The following is a 14,427-nucleotide window of genomic DNA, read 5'->3' on the forward strand; positions in this document are numbered from 1 at the left end:
AGGCACAACAGACACAATCAACAAGCAGGAACGGTCCCCTTTCTTCAGACTGAGAATTATTTCAACAGTGTATATTATAATCTTTGCCATCCTAAAAATTCCCATGCAGTCTTTGCAGTAATGAGTATCCTAACCAATCTTACAAAGTTCCAACCTTAATTTTGTCAAAAGCTGACAGCTGTTTTATTTGCCTCATTCAGAGCAGGTTTGATTATCTGATGGGGGAAATTAGAGTAACAGAAAACTTTTGTAGCCTGAATGACAAGGCAAACAATCTGATTTTTTTTCTTTTGGTCAGTGCATATAAAATACACTTCAGCACCACCCCTCCTGCAAATCCATATAATGGTTCACAGTGTGACATCACTTCAACTGTGTGTCAGCCACTGGCTGATCTGACAGCTCAGCAGTTATGCTGTTAACTACCGCTGTTACTTTGTGTCTTGATTACCCAGTTGAACGTCACCCATCTACACTACTTATTATACAGTCGGAGCAAAATGTGTGGTCCTGTGATTCATTCTGAATCAATCTACTTTATCCTTCTCATCTCAGGTGTCCTTCTGTTTCTTTCCCTTTAAGTTTTGCCAATCTTCACAGGAATTCAGGAAGTTCTGTTGTTTTGGGGAAAATTCGCCCACAATATCATGGGAAATATCCCAAACACTACAGTCTTTGTTTTTTAAATTCTCTCAATTCTGAATTCATTTGACTTGGATGTATTCTGACTTTTTAGTTCCTCTAAGTGTTTAAAAGTGCACAAAGTCTTCTTAAATGTATCTACACTGCTCGCTTCAACCACACCATGCTCCACATTCTAGTCACTCTCTGCGTAAAGTGATTTATTTCAGGATGTTTGTTTAAAAAAAGGAATATAATGAGATAGAAGATCAGTGGAAAGTCAGTGAATCTTAACTGAGATGCAATATTTGAAAAACTTCATTAAAATAATTCTCACCTCAATGTATAGCCAGGATTATCAACTTTGTCTCTTGGTAAAAATTGAAGATTTCAACTGGAAGAGGTGATTATTGTATGAACAGAGTCTCTCGACCTTTTACAACACTCCATCCTACTTTTGCCTTATTACTTTTCTCTCACTTTTGCTCCTTCTCGGTCACCCATTTCTCTTTGTCTTTTTGGGTTCTTCATATCTACCTCACTCCTCTCACTCTCTCCTGTCCACTTAAATCTGGTACATTCTCCATTCCTTCATTCACTCTGATTTATTCTCTTCATACTTCTGATCTATTTCTGCTTTGTCAATATCATGGTGCAGTCATTCATCACTCCAGAAAATTGCCTTCAATTTATGAGAAAACATCATAAATTGTTGACTCACCTTTGAATGTGGAAGCAAAAAGCTAGGGCAGAGATTTCTCCAGATCAAAGTAGGGTATGCAGAAGTTCGGAAATGTGCATAATAACAACGGGGCTGAAATTCAACATTGTTGGTGAAGGAAGATCAGGTGTGTGTATAATGGGTGATGGATCTGCGACTGCCCGTCTTATACCCTTTCTAACACTGAATTTTACCCTCAGTTATTCAACCATAATGGTAATGATTGCTAAATAATCCAAACACAACACTTCAGCTCAGACCTCAATTGTTTGAGCCTCTGGAAGGCCAGAAATGGCAGCCAGATTCCAAATAAACCCAGCACAGGAGTTACTTTGCTTCAAAGTTTCTCATCTTTTCAAATTTGTTAATCTGTTATTCCAAAGAAAATCAAGGCCAATTAAAATGGCAATTGCCCGTTGGCAAAGAAATCTCACTCATTATCTTCCCTATAGGTTTGCCATGTTCAGAAGATTGTTAGAAAATTTGGGGCACCACTTTTGTAAATTGAATGGAATCAGATGCACAATGTAAGTCAGAAGTATCAGCTCTCAGCCAGGCCAATAGGTTCGACGATATACCATGGGAGAAAAAGATATTTCTTAGATCAGCTGCAGCAGATACATATCGGATTTTGTGAGTAATGTTGGTGCTGGAAGCCAGCGAGCAGTCGACAATTGTTCTGACGTACTCTATGGGAAATCAGTGGTGCAGAAAATAATCAAAAAAGCTAATGAAATGCTGGTTTTTATATCTAGAGGAATAGAATACACGGTGGTAGAAGCCGTGCCTAAGCTACCCAAAGCCCTGGTTAGACTATACCTGGAGTTCTGTGAGCAGTTCTGGGCACCAGACCTTAGGAAGGATATATTGGCCTTTGAGGGGCCAGAATCATTTACCAGAATGATTCCTGGACTCTAAGAGTTAAGCCTCGAGGAGGGAGTAAAACTAAGGATTATTCCCTGAAATTTACAAGGTTATATTGCGATTTGATCAAAGTTTTCAAGATATTAAGGGGAATAGATAGGGTAGATAGAGAGAAACTATTTCTGCTGGTTGAACTGGAGGGCATGGTCTAAAGATTAGAGGCAGACCATTCAAGAGTGAAATTAGGAAGCACTTCTTCACAAAGAGAGTGGTAGAAGTTTGGAATTCTCTTTTGCAAATGGCAATTGATGCTAAATCAATAGTTAAATTTTAAACTGAGATAGATAGAATTTTATTAACCAAAGGTATTAAGGGATATGGGGAAAAGGGGGGTATGTGGAGTTAGGTCACAGATCTAAAAGCTATTCAATAAGAAAGTTTAAGATCCACACCCTATTCTACATATTGACAATAGTTCATGGCGTGTGAGGGTTTAGTCCAGAGATGCAGACCAGGAGAGTTACTGATCCATGCTCTGTGCTGAGTTAACAAGGATTAGCAGTAAGGGGCTACAATTGAAGAAAGAAGCTTCTGTGTTGTTAAGTAGCGACCCTGCTAAAAAGTAGGTGTCTGGGGGTTTTGGCTGATGGCAGCAACCACCACAACAGTGACACTCCGATGGTCAACTAACCTGCCAACAATCCCTGTTGAGATATCTGCTGGTGTCTGCTACCGCCCTGGATCCAGATCCAGTTTAATTCACACTGCTGGTCTGCTACCGCCCTGGATCCAGATCCAGTTCAATTCACACTGCTGGTCTGCTACCGCCCTGGATCCAGATCCAGTTCAATTCACACTGCTGGTCTGCTAGCGCCCTGGATCCAGATCCAGTTCAATTCACACTGCTGGTCTGCTACCGCCCTGGATCCAGATCCAGTTCAATTCACACTGCTGGTCTGCTACCGCCCTGGATCCAGATCCAGATTAATTCACACTGCTGGTCTGTTAACGCCCTGGATCCAGATCCAGATTAATTCACACTGCTGGTCTGCTACCGCCCTGGATCCAGATCCCAGTTCAATTCACACTGCTGGTCTGATACCGCCCTGGATCCAGATCCAGTTTAATTCACACTGCTGTCTGTTAACGCCCTGGATCCAGATCCAGTTTAATTCACACTGCTGTCTGTTAACGCCCTGGATCCAGATCCAGTTTAATTCACACTGCTGGTCTGTTAACACCCTGGATCCAGATCCCAGTTCAATTCACACTGCTGGTCTGTTAACGCCCTGGATCCAGATCCCAGTTCAATTCACACTGCTGGTCTGTTAACACCCTGGATCCAGATCCCAGTTCAATTCACACTGCTGGTCTGTTAACGCCCTGGATCCAGATCCAGTTTAATTCACACTGCTGTCTGTTAACGCCCTGGATCCAGATCCCAGTTCAATTCACACTGCTGGTCCGCTACCGCCCTGGATCCAGATCCCAGTTCAATCCACACTGCTGGTCCGCTAACACCCTGGATCCAGATCCAGTTCAATTCACACTGCTGGTCAGCTAAAACCCTGGATCCAGATCCAGTTCAATTCACACTGCTGGTCAGCTAAAACCCTGGATCCAGATCCAGTTCAATTCACACTGCTGGTCTGCTACCGCCCTGGATCCAGATCCCAGTTCAATTCACACTGCTGGTCTGCTACCGCCCTGGATCCAGATCCAGTTCAATTCACACTGCTGGTCTGCTACCGCCCTGGATCCAGATCCAGTTCAATTCACACTGCTGGTCTGCTACCGCCCTGGATCCAGATCCAGTTCAATTCACACTGCTGGTCAGCTAAAACCCTGGATCCAGATCCCAGTTCAATCCACACTGCTGGTCTGTTAACGCCCTGGATCCAGATCCAGTTCAATTCACACTGCTGGTCTGCTACCGCCCTGGATCCAGATCCAGTTTAATTCACACTGCTGGTCAGCTAAAACCCTGGATCCAGATCCCAGTTCAATCCACACTGCTGGTCTGCTACCGCCCTGGATCCAGATCCAGTTCAATTCACACTGCTGGTCTGCTACCGCCCTGGATCCAGATCCAGTTCAATTCACACTGCTGGTCAGCTAAAACCCTGGATCCAGATCCCAGTTCAATCCACACTGCTGGTCTGCTACCGCCCTGGATCCAGATCCCAGTTCAATCCACACTGCTGGTCTGCTACCGCCCTGGATCCAGATCCAGATCCAGTTCAATTCACACTGCTGGTCTGTTAACGCCCTGGATCCAGATCCAGTTCAATTCACACTGCTGGTCTGCTACTGCCCTGGATCCAGATCCAGTTCAATTCACACTGCTGGTCAGCTAAAACCCTGGATCCAGATCCCAGTTCAATCCACACTGCTGGTCTGCTACCGCCCTGGATCCAGATCCCAGTTCAATCCACACTGCTGGTCTGCTACCGCCCTGGATCCAGATCCAGATCCAGTTCAATTCACACTGCTGGTCTGTTAACGCCCTGGATCCAGATCCAGTTCAATTCACACTGCTGGTCTGCTACTGCCCTGGATCCAGATCCAGTTCAATTCACACTGCTGGTCAGCTAAAACCCTGGATCCAGATCCCAGTTCAATCCACACTGCTGGTCTGCTACCGCCCTGGATCCAGATCCAGATCCAGTTCAATTCACACTGCTGGTCTGCTACCGCCCTGGATCCAGATCCCAGTTCAATCCACACTGCTGGTCTGTTAACGCCCTGGATCCAGATCCCAGTTCAATCCACACTGCTGGTCTGCTACCGCCCTGGATCCAGATCCAGATCCAGTTCAATTCACACTGCTGGTCTGCTACCGCCCTGGATCCAGATCCCAGTTCAATCCACACTGCTGGTCTGTTAACGCCCTGGATCCAGATCCAGTTCAATTCACACTGCTGGTCTGTTAATGCCCTGGATCCAGATCCAGTTCAATTCACACTGCTGGTCAGCTAAAACCCTGGATCCAGATCCCAGTTCAATCCACACTGCTGGTCAGCTAAAACCCTGGATCCAGATCCAGTTCAGTTCACACTGCTTTCTGCGAATGCCCTGGATCCAGATCCCTGTTCTATTCACTGCCTTCATGAGGATCAAAAATCTACTCTTGTAAATCACAGGATAGGTATAAAATCTCTTTGCCCCCAAACAAATGTGAAAGCGAGACTCACCTGCAACCCATTACCACTGGCCTCTTTGGGGCACAGCATTGCAGCTGAGACTGACTGCTACTCCTATATACATGAGCACTTAAACAAACAATCAGTCACTGAAACAAAGGAGGAGATTTTGGCTCCAAGATGCTACAAATAGAGGAATAGACGAGGTGGACTGTGGCAATGACAGAGTGATGATAAATCAGGCTTGGTCTTGTGAAATCATAGAACTGAAAAAGCAAGTGACACCAGTACAGTTGAAACATCAGAACTTAACTGCTGCTGCTGCAACTATCTAAGAACTAGGGGCCTGTCAGACTGGGGCAGGGAGAAGGTCTCGCATCATAAAATTCCTACAATCAGGTTTCAAAGATCTTGGAAACATTGCCACGGTTCCCAAAGATGATAATTAAAATTCAGTTAGTGCATTGCACCAGGTGTCCCTCAACACATTTAAAGAGAAACATTTTCACTGAACCAGAACAATCTTCAGTGAGATTCTTTCTCTAAGTACATAGACAGAAGAGTTGCAACAAAGGCTAAATCCTTGCTATCATAAATCATCCTTTCCTGATCTTTACTCATCTTCACCACATCTTTCAAAACATCGCAACATCCCAAAGTAATAATAGAAGATGACTAGATCATCTTACCCTTCATTAAGTGTAACCCTCTAGAGTAACTTCTATAGTGGCACCAGCTGAGAGACACACCAAGACACTTGACCATTCCGTCCCGTGTATTCAGAGATGGCAGTTAGAGCAAATATTATTTTCTGACTGTGTCGTCACTGCGTGTTTGGTTCTGTCAACATCGACAACACCAAGAGTTTTGTTAAATACCAGCTCCCAGAAAGGATCTCTGGCTCTTATATAATCGCTGGTTACTCATGGGATGAATCTTCAAGTTATTTCAGTCTCCAATTTCATTTGTGCACCTTCTTTATGGGACTGTCTCCCTTCTTCCCATCTCAAACCCTCCTCCTACGCTGTGGGGTAATGAGACTCGCAGACTCTTTTTCATGAATTTTTTTCACAATTACACTGAACATGGCTCATGCTCTAAAGCTCCTCTGAATAATAAAATGGACATATTGTCAAATGTTCTCTTTGTTCCACTCTTTTCATGCAGAACTTTCTGGTAGAATTTATGGCCTTTTAAATAACCAGTCAGGCCACTGTCACCAGAATCATAAAAGAATGCACATCAGGGGTTGCAATCAATGCATGCCAACTAAGCTTTGCATTTTGTCGACAATGCCAAAAGCCTCCACAAAATTCCCAATAATGCTAAGTATTTCTTGACATTATTCCTGCTTGTGAGGAGACCTCCATCTAATTTAAATAATGACAGAAAGGTCTTTATAATTTTGTCACAGCTTTTTTCTCTATTAGTTATCTGAATATCTTTGAGCTTGACGCTAATATTCCAAATCGCTAGATTCCAAAGTTAATTCAAAGGCTGAATATAATGCACAGAGGCCATAAACTGGTCCAGTAAATGTACAGTTGATTCTACATGATAAAATTAATTTCCTAATCAAATCTTAAAAATTAAATATAAAGTAATTAAAAAGGTACAAGACAGAGGAATCACTTTATACCTGTATTATGAATATGTTAGCAAGGTGGCAGATTCTGGTGATGTTTTCAGTCCAGATTGCTCAAGACTTAATTGCTTTTAGTTGTGGTATACTAGGAATTGTGTAATAGGTTTCAATAATGCTAAACAACTCGCAATTACATAGTGCCTTTAATGTTTAAAAAAAATACCCCAGAGCATTTCACAAATGAAAACAGATTGGGAAATAAACACTGAGCAATGTGGTGGGAGAGACGACGAGGGGTAATTGAAGACTTGCTCACAAAGGTGGGGTTTGAGAAAGTTTTTAAAGTTGGAAATAGAACTGGAAAGGCGGAGAGAGAGAGAAGTGGAAAGGCAGAGAGAGCGAGAGAGAGAAGTGGAAAGGCGGAGAGAGAGAGAGAGAGAGAGAAGTGGAGAGGCAGAGAGAGAGAGAGAAGTGGAAAGGCAGAGAGAGAGAGAAGTGGAAAGGCAGAGAGAGAAGTGGAAAGGCAGAGAGACAGAGAAGGGGAAAGGCAGAGAGAGAGAGCGAAGGGGAAAGGCAGAGAGAGAGATAAGTGGAAAGGCAGAGAGAAAGAGAAGGGGAAAGGCGGAGAAGGAAAGGGGAAAGGTGGAGGGATTTTGGCAAAGAGTTTCATTTAATAGAGTAACACAGGAACATAGGAACAGGAGCAGCCCATTGAGCCTGTTTCACCATTCAATTAGATTATGACTGATTTATAATCACCTCTATTTACCTGTCTTTTCTGCTTCTCCTTTGATACTCTTACCTAACAATAAAGTATTGATTTCAGGCTTGAAAACTCCTAACCCAGCATCTGCTGCCTTTTAAGGGGGTTTCTAATTTCTACTAGCCTTTGTGTGTTGGCCTCTCAAAGACAACAGATTGTTCCACTGGATAACTTTATCCTTTAAAGAATAAATACAGGGTTCAGCAGAACCAGCAGTGGCTAGAGCAACATCAAAATCTGAGACCATGATCTCAATTCATGTTGTAATCCGTCCTGACCTTCTGCATTGCGTTGTTGTAGAATTATTTTTGTCCACAAAATATAACCATGGAATTGTTTTGCAGCTGTTCAGTGCTGTTTAGGTCCCCATTCAATTCAACCTCTACCTCTTTACTAAAGCACATAAATCTCCTTTACAAATTTATGGTTTTAAAGTTCTATGTCTACTAAAGATTATTCCTTCAACCGCATCCATACTTTGAGGGTATTATTACAAATATCTAATGCAGTGGCGAGCGTAAACACATTTACATGAAAAGCTTGACATTCGAACATACGAATTAAGAGCAGAAGTAGGCCATTCGGCCCCTCTAGCCTGCTCCGCCTTTCAATAAAATCATGGCTGATCTGTTTGCGTTTCGAATTTCACACTCCCATCTACCCCCGATAACCCTTGCCTAACAAGAATCTATCTACCTCCGCCTTAAAAATATTCAATGACCCCCGCCTCCGCCATCTTCTGAGGCAGAGAGTTCCAAAGTCGCACAACCCTCTGAGAGAAAGCATTTCTTCTCATCTCTGTCCTAAAAGGGTGACCCCTAATTTTAAAACAGTGCCCCCTCGTTCTGGACTCACCCAGAAGAGGAAACATCCTTTCCACATCCACCTTGTCTAGATCGTTCAGAATCTTATAGATTTCAATCAAGTCTTCCCTCACTCTTCTAAACTCCAATGAAAACAAACCCAGTCTGTCCAACCTTTCCTCATAAGAAAAGCCACTCATTCCAGCTATCAATCTAGCAAACCTCCTCTGAACCGCCTCCAATGCATTTACATCCTTCCTTGAATAAAGAGACCAAAACTGCGTACAGTATTCGAGATGTGGTCTCGCCCTGTATAACTGAAGCAAAACATCCTTAGTTTTATTTTAAATTCCTCTCATAATAAAGGATAGCATTCCATTAGCCTTCTTTATTGCCTGCTGTACCTGCTGTACCTGCTGTCATGCAGGCCCGCAACTGCCAAGAATGAGGCACTTTGGTTTTGTCATATGAACATTGATTTTTTTACTGTTGCTGGAGCGAGAAAATGACTTGTTGAACAGATCAGCTGTGGCTGGAAAAAATATTTGCATACTAACAGGCAGTGCTTGTGTAGACAAAGGACCATTCCCTGACACAAGCAACCCACAATGAATGTTGATCACCGGACAGTGAGGGGGTGGGGAAGTGCTATCCACGGCCTGCTGGGGTGATGTAATCCACAGGGGCCAGGACTGGTTGGACCAGCTGGTCATATGACTAACTGGCTGCTCCAGGGATTTTTTTAAACTAGCCACAGACAGTTTGAAGGCAGAAAGACTGTTTGTTCCTGGACTGAAAAGATCTCTTCTGTCTGCTCCCATTTCTTTCTCACAAGTCTCTGAATCCACATGAACCCCAAGAGAGAAAAGTCTCCTACAGCGAACGAGGTTTAAGAAGAATACTGGGCCCCAACGAAAAGCAAGATCTACCTACAATCAAGGACTCTACAGTGAGCTCGAAGAACCGCAACAAAAACTATTCAAATATTGCCTCAAACTTTTCCACTTTATTTTTCTTCTGCTCTTTTCTGTCTCTATTTGCATGTGTGTATCGCGTATGCATGCTAGCGTGGGGCACGTCGTGTATCCATAGGCATCAACCGAATTAGAGTTTAAGTTTAATAAATTTCAATCTTTCTTCTTTAAACCTAAGAAAACCTGTTTGTGCTGATTTCTTTGTCTCGTAATTGGAAAGCGGAGAACAAGGATTCACCAAGGGGGAGCGAAAAACAGAGTGTTTAAAATTAAACCCTGTTACGGTAAGACCAGGTGAAGGCTGAGAGGGACCCCTAGACACCTTTCTCACTGGGTCGTAACAGAAATTTGGGGGCTACCGTCCTTGATTTTACCCACAAACGAGAGAAATTGGAAGTGAGAAGCCAAATTGTTCCCAATCAAAAAAGAGCAAGTTTTCAATAGAGGTTTTCTTGTGGTTGTGTGTGATTGAATACTAACCTGTCTGCAACTGAAGCTTGTAGCTCCCCAAGCCAGGGTGAAGTAGCTTGGGATAAGTTAAAAGCACTGTCTATGGAGGAGTTGAGGAAAATTGAGGAAAATGGCTGAGCAGTGTGGGATCACTGTATGTGGCAAGGCTAGGAAGTCTGAACTCCTAAGGCTAGTGGCCAACCACTTTTCCCTCGAATCTGAAGAAGCAGAAACAGGGTTAGAAATAGACTCTGACAGGGTATTGCCAGCAAAGATACAATTGGAACAGAGGTAAACTTGAATTTGAGGAAAGAGAAAGGGAGAAAGAGCCTTCCAGAAGGAACGTGAAGACAAAGAGAGGCAGGAGAGAGAGAGATAGAAAGAACCTTCCAGAAAGAATGTGAAGAAAGAGAGCTGGAGCGGCTTGAGTTAACTACGGGGAGTTTTAGGATTTATGAATTAATGAGAGAAATGCATGCTTTTTTTCTGTATCTTATATTTTTTCTTGACCCTTTTAATGAAATGTGCTTTTTTCAAATCGCATTGCATTCTGCTGGGTGTGGAGGTGTCATGCAGGCCCCCACTCTGGTGACACTCAATGAATATGTCATCTTCTTTGGGTCACAGTTGAACATCCTATATCATTCAAGAGAGAGAAATACTGCAGATCAGTGGCATTTGGGTCATTTTGCATTCATTTATTTGATTAATTGTCAGTATCCATGAGGATTTCTCGATAGAGCTCCTGCAATGTCAATATTGTGAATATGCAGCTCCCCCTCCTCTTCCGAGAAATATTCAGTAAAACGCTTTATAAATTCCATACATGTAGGGTGTGTGGGGTTGGGGAAAGGGGACTGGTGGGGTGCATTGTGGAGGAACTACAAGCTTACAGACCTAAAACATTTTAGTCAATAGGGACCTCAATTCATTTTGTTATCGATTCTAACCTACCATCAATTTCATCTTTAGCTATTTCAACACCATTCATTTAGTACCCGTTACATGTTTTACAATGGAAATACTCAATATAATTACAGATCAGGAAGGCCATTTGATACGTCACCCACCTTGCACTTTCCCCACCCCCAACTACAGAATCCAATTGTCTCTCAAATGATTCCAGGGATTTTGCCTTTCCTACTCTATCCAGATGTTCATTCCATTCCAGCGCTGATCACTCCGTCTGAAGAAATGGATGACATTAATAAGCAATCTGCTTTGTACTGGTCTCCCCTTGTCTTGCTCTTGCACTTTAGTTTGAAGTGTTAGTCTGGATTCACCTCTTCTATACTGTTTACTATCTTCTATACCTGCGCAAGATCACTGCTCAGTCTCCTCCCATCAAGGCTGAAAAGTCCCAGGTTTCTCCAGTCTTCCCTTATAACTCAGATCTCTGACACTAGGTACTTCCCTGAACTGCCTCCAGTGCTTGATTATCACCTTCTGTCTCAGTGACCCAAACAGGAAACAGTTCTCAATGTAGGATCTGTCTACATGGTTCAGCATTATTTTGACTTGTTGATTCCTGCTGAGTAGTGATTGAAAATCTTGAATGTTGAGTCTACGAAGACCCTTAGATCTCCTTCATTTTCATCCTTAGCTATTTCAGCACCCTGCCATCTGCAGTCAGATCTCTGCTTGCATCAGATCCTTTTCCTTATCACTAACAGCATGTTAATCTCCTTTACCAAATACATGATATTGAAGTTTATTCTAATAAAGATCATTCTGCATGAGTATTGAGCATTATCTTTGAAGGCATTAATACAATTACCTGGTGCAGACTGCAAACATAGGTTTTTAAGGTTTCAATCGTGGAACCATATCAGTGATGCTTCCTTACAACCATGGCAAACTTTTATGATTTTTAGGGATAAGTTTGCAAGCGCTTAAACTCTTTGTAGAGTATCATGCTTTCAGAATGTTGGGAGATGAAATATTCCCAAGGCTTCCTGATTCTTGATTGTGGTGGATCTGACCTTCACAGTTTGCCTTGTGATGTCAGTGAGTGAGTGAACTACGTGCTGAACTGACTTTAAATCAGAAAATTCCACCTCTGTTGCAATCAATACAATATCTGTGATGTACGGAAGTGCACGAGAGAAGATGTGTCTAGCACATTGAGGCATTGGTTTTCAGCACAGTGTTGCTAAATATTCTATGTGTATTTAAACTTTATTTTCCTGTGGGCAGATTGCATTTTATTTACTACGTTATATGATTATTCTGGAATAAGTTTCTTTCTGACACATGTGTGCACAAGCTCAGAATATTAAGAGTTCAGTGAAAAGCAGGTTCAAAAAGTCTGCAACCTGATTATTATAATTGAGTGCGAAATGTGATGGATAAAACCAGGATTGCAAAATGTTAGCTTGGTTCATAAAGGAACAAAAATCATATTTTGTTTTGAAGGTTTAAAAAAAAAAAACATGTATCTAGTGCTTAGCAGAGTGTCCATTTTGCATTCTACGATATTGTTGCCCACATCTGTATAATTATTTGATAGGAGGCATTTTCAATGTTTCAACTGTTGCTCTTAATCATTTATAGAATCTTACAGCTCAAGAGAAGGCCATTTGGCCCATCATGCCTGTGGTTGCCCAATTTAGTCTGGCACCCCAGCTTTTTCCCCATAACCCTACTTTGTGCTGCTTTTTTATGTAGTGAGTCGATAGGATTGCGGTCAAGATATCAGGGAGTGATTTATCCACTAATTGAATAGGTAAATGGCCTGCAGAGATCAGAACCTCCTTCCTCAAAGGAAATAGGCAGGTGGAGGCTCAATGAAATAAAAACAGAGGAATCACACAGAAGGAGGCAATGTTCTTATTAGTTCCTTGACAGCAATGTAGAAGATGATTTCACAGTTTGGACCAAGTTCTTTTCTAAATACAAGAAAGTTCTAGATTCTGACTCCTTCACTGTGACGTACTTTAAAAATAACTGCAATCAGACATTGATATTAGGGGTTACCAAATTATACTTGAATGATTGCTTTCTGGCTAGTGCCTAGCTCAGCACCAAGAAGGTGTTATGAATGTGCTTCCATTTTCAAATATTTTTTGAGGACTCGTGTTTTAGAATTGTGGAATTCGATTCCATAGAGGCTGGGCTTTTTTTTAAAAAAAGGGTCACTGGAAGGACTCTGTTTAATGGATGTCACATGTCTTCAGCTAAGTAAACAATAGGTGCCTTCTGACAATGGGAGTTGTTTACAAGAGAAGTGACATGTCAAGATTTATGGTGCTCACAAGTGGGTTTCATTTTTGAATACTGTTTTGAGTTAGGTGGGTTTGTAACCTGCTGAAAGAAACACCCAGCTCATCTTTTCTCCACACCTCTGAGGAACCCTGAATAAAAATCCAGTGTGTGATAGCTAGAACGCCTGTTGCCACATTCCTCCTGAGAAGCTTTTGGAAGACTTCCTCTCGACATCTCCAAATGAACTGTTTCTGAAAAGGTCCCAGTGACCTGTCTACGTGTACTCGGACAGAAGACTGTATGCCATCTGGAACATAACATCTCTTAACCTTTTTCTTCAAGAATTAACAAGTACTTTGGTCGAAGCATCTTTATTTTTCCATTAACCAGTGTGTGTGTGTGTGTGTGTGTGTTGGGTATTTAGAAGGGAATATATATTTACTGTCATATTTCAAACTGTGTGTTCAAGCTTTGTATCTTGATTGACTAAGTCTTGTTTTATAATACATTAATACTTTTTTGTTTATTAAAGAAACTTTGTTGGTGGATTTTCTTCTGAAGTAAAAAAAATTGTATAATTAGCCACCTTGGTAACTGGGTACACATTTAAATATGTTGTGACCTGTGGAGAAGTGGAACTAGAGAAAGACAGTATACCCCTCCCACCTCGGTCGTAACAAAGGATTCAATCCAAATTATACATGCTTATAGGAGAATTGAGGGAAGGTGGGGATGTGGTAGGGAACATGGGATTAATGTAGGATTAGTATAAATGGGTGGGTGATGGTCGGCACAGACTCGGTGGGCTGAAGGGGCTGTTTCAGTGCAGTATCTCTCTATGACTCTATGACTCTATAAAAACTGTAGTGAGTGAAAATCCTGGATCCTTTGATTGGCAAACAAGAACCAGCGAAAATGAGTAGCAAATCATATTGGTTTGAACGTTAATTTGGCAGATGTTGAAGCTTTTTCTTCAAATCTCCAAAGTCCATTGACTAAATCCAATGCAAAGCTGCTTCTGGCTTCATTGAAGAATGTAAGCTTGTTCCTTTATAACATCTGTAGCTGTCCTGTTCAGAGTCTCCAAAAACTCTTAACATCTGCCCACCAGATGCAAACTTTATACAGACAACTGTTATTGGACTGAATGAAATGTTTACTGGGCAGATTTCTGAATTGATATCAACACAGTTCAACCCATTATTAACATAAAACTTTCTTTGAAAGACATTTATTGTTGTAACACTTGGATTCTGAAAAGACTCTTAACTTTTAATAAGTTGTTAAGGTACATACAGT

General features: G+C 41.9%; 1 protein-coding gene across 3 annotated transcripts in view; it reads right to left on the minus strand.

Moving 5' to 3' along the window:
* aatkb (apoptosis-associated tyrosine kinase b) overlaps positions 1-14,427 on the minus strand; it is a 344,410-nt gene that overhangs the window by 62,227 nt on the left and 267,756 nt on the right. The gene's annotated exons all lie outside the window — the stretch shown is intronic.

This window comes from Heterodontus francisci, chromosome 26, assembly GCF_036365525.1.
Source record: "Heterodontus francisci isolate sHetFra1 chromosome 26, sHetFra1.hap1, whole genome shotgun sequence".
Classification (NCBI taxonomy): Eukaryota; Metazoa; Chordata; class Chondrichthyes; order Heterodontiformes; family Heterodontidae; genus Heterodontus; species Heterodontus francisci.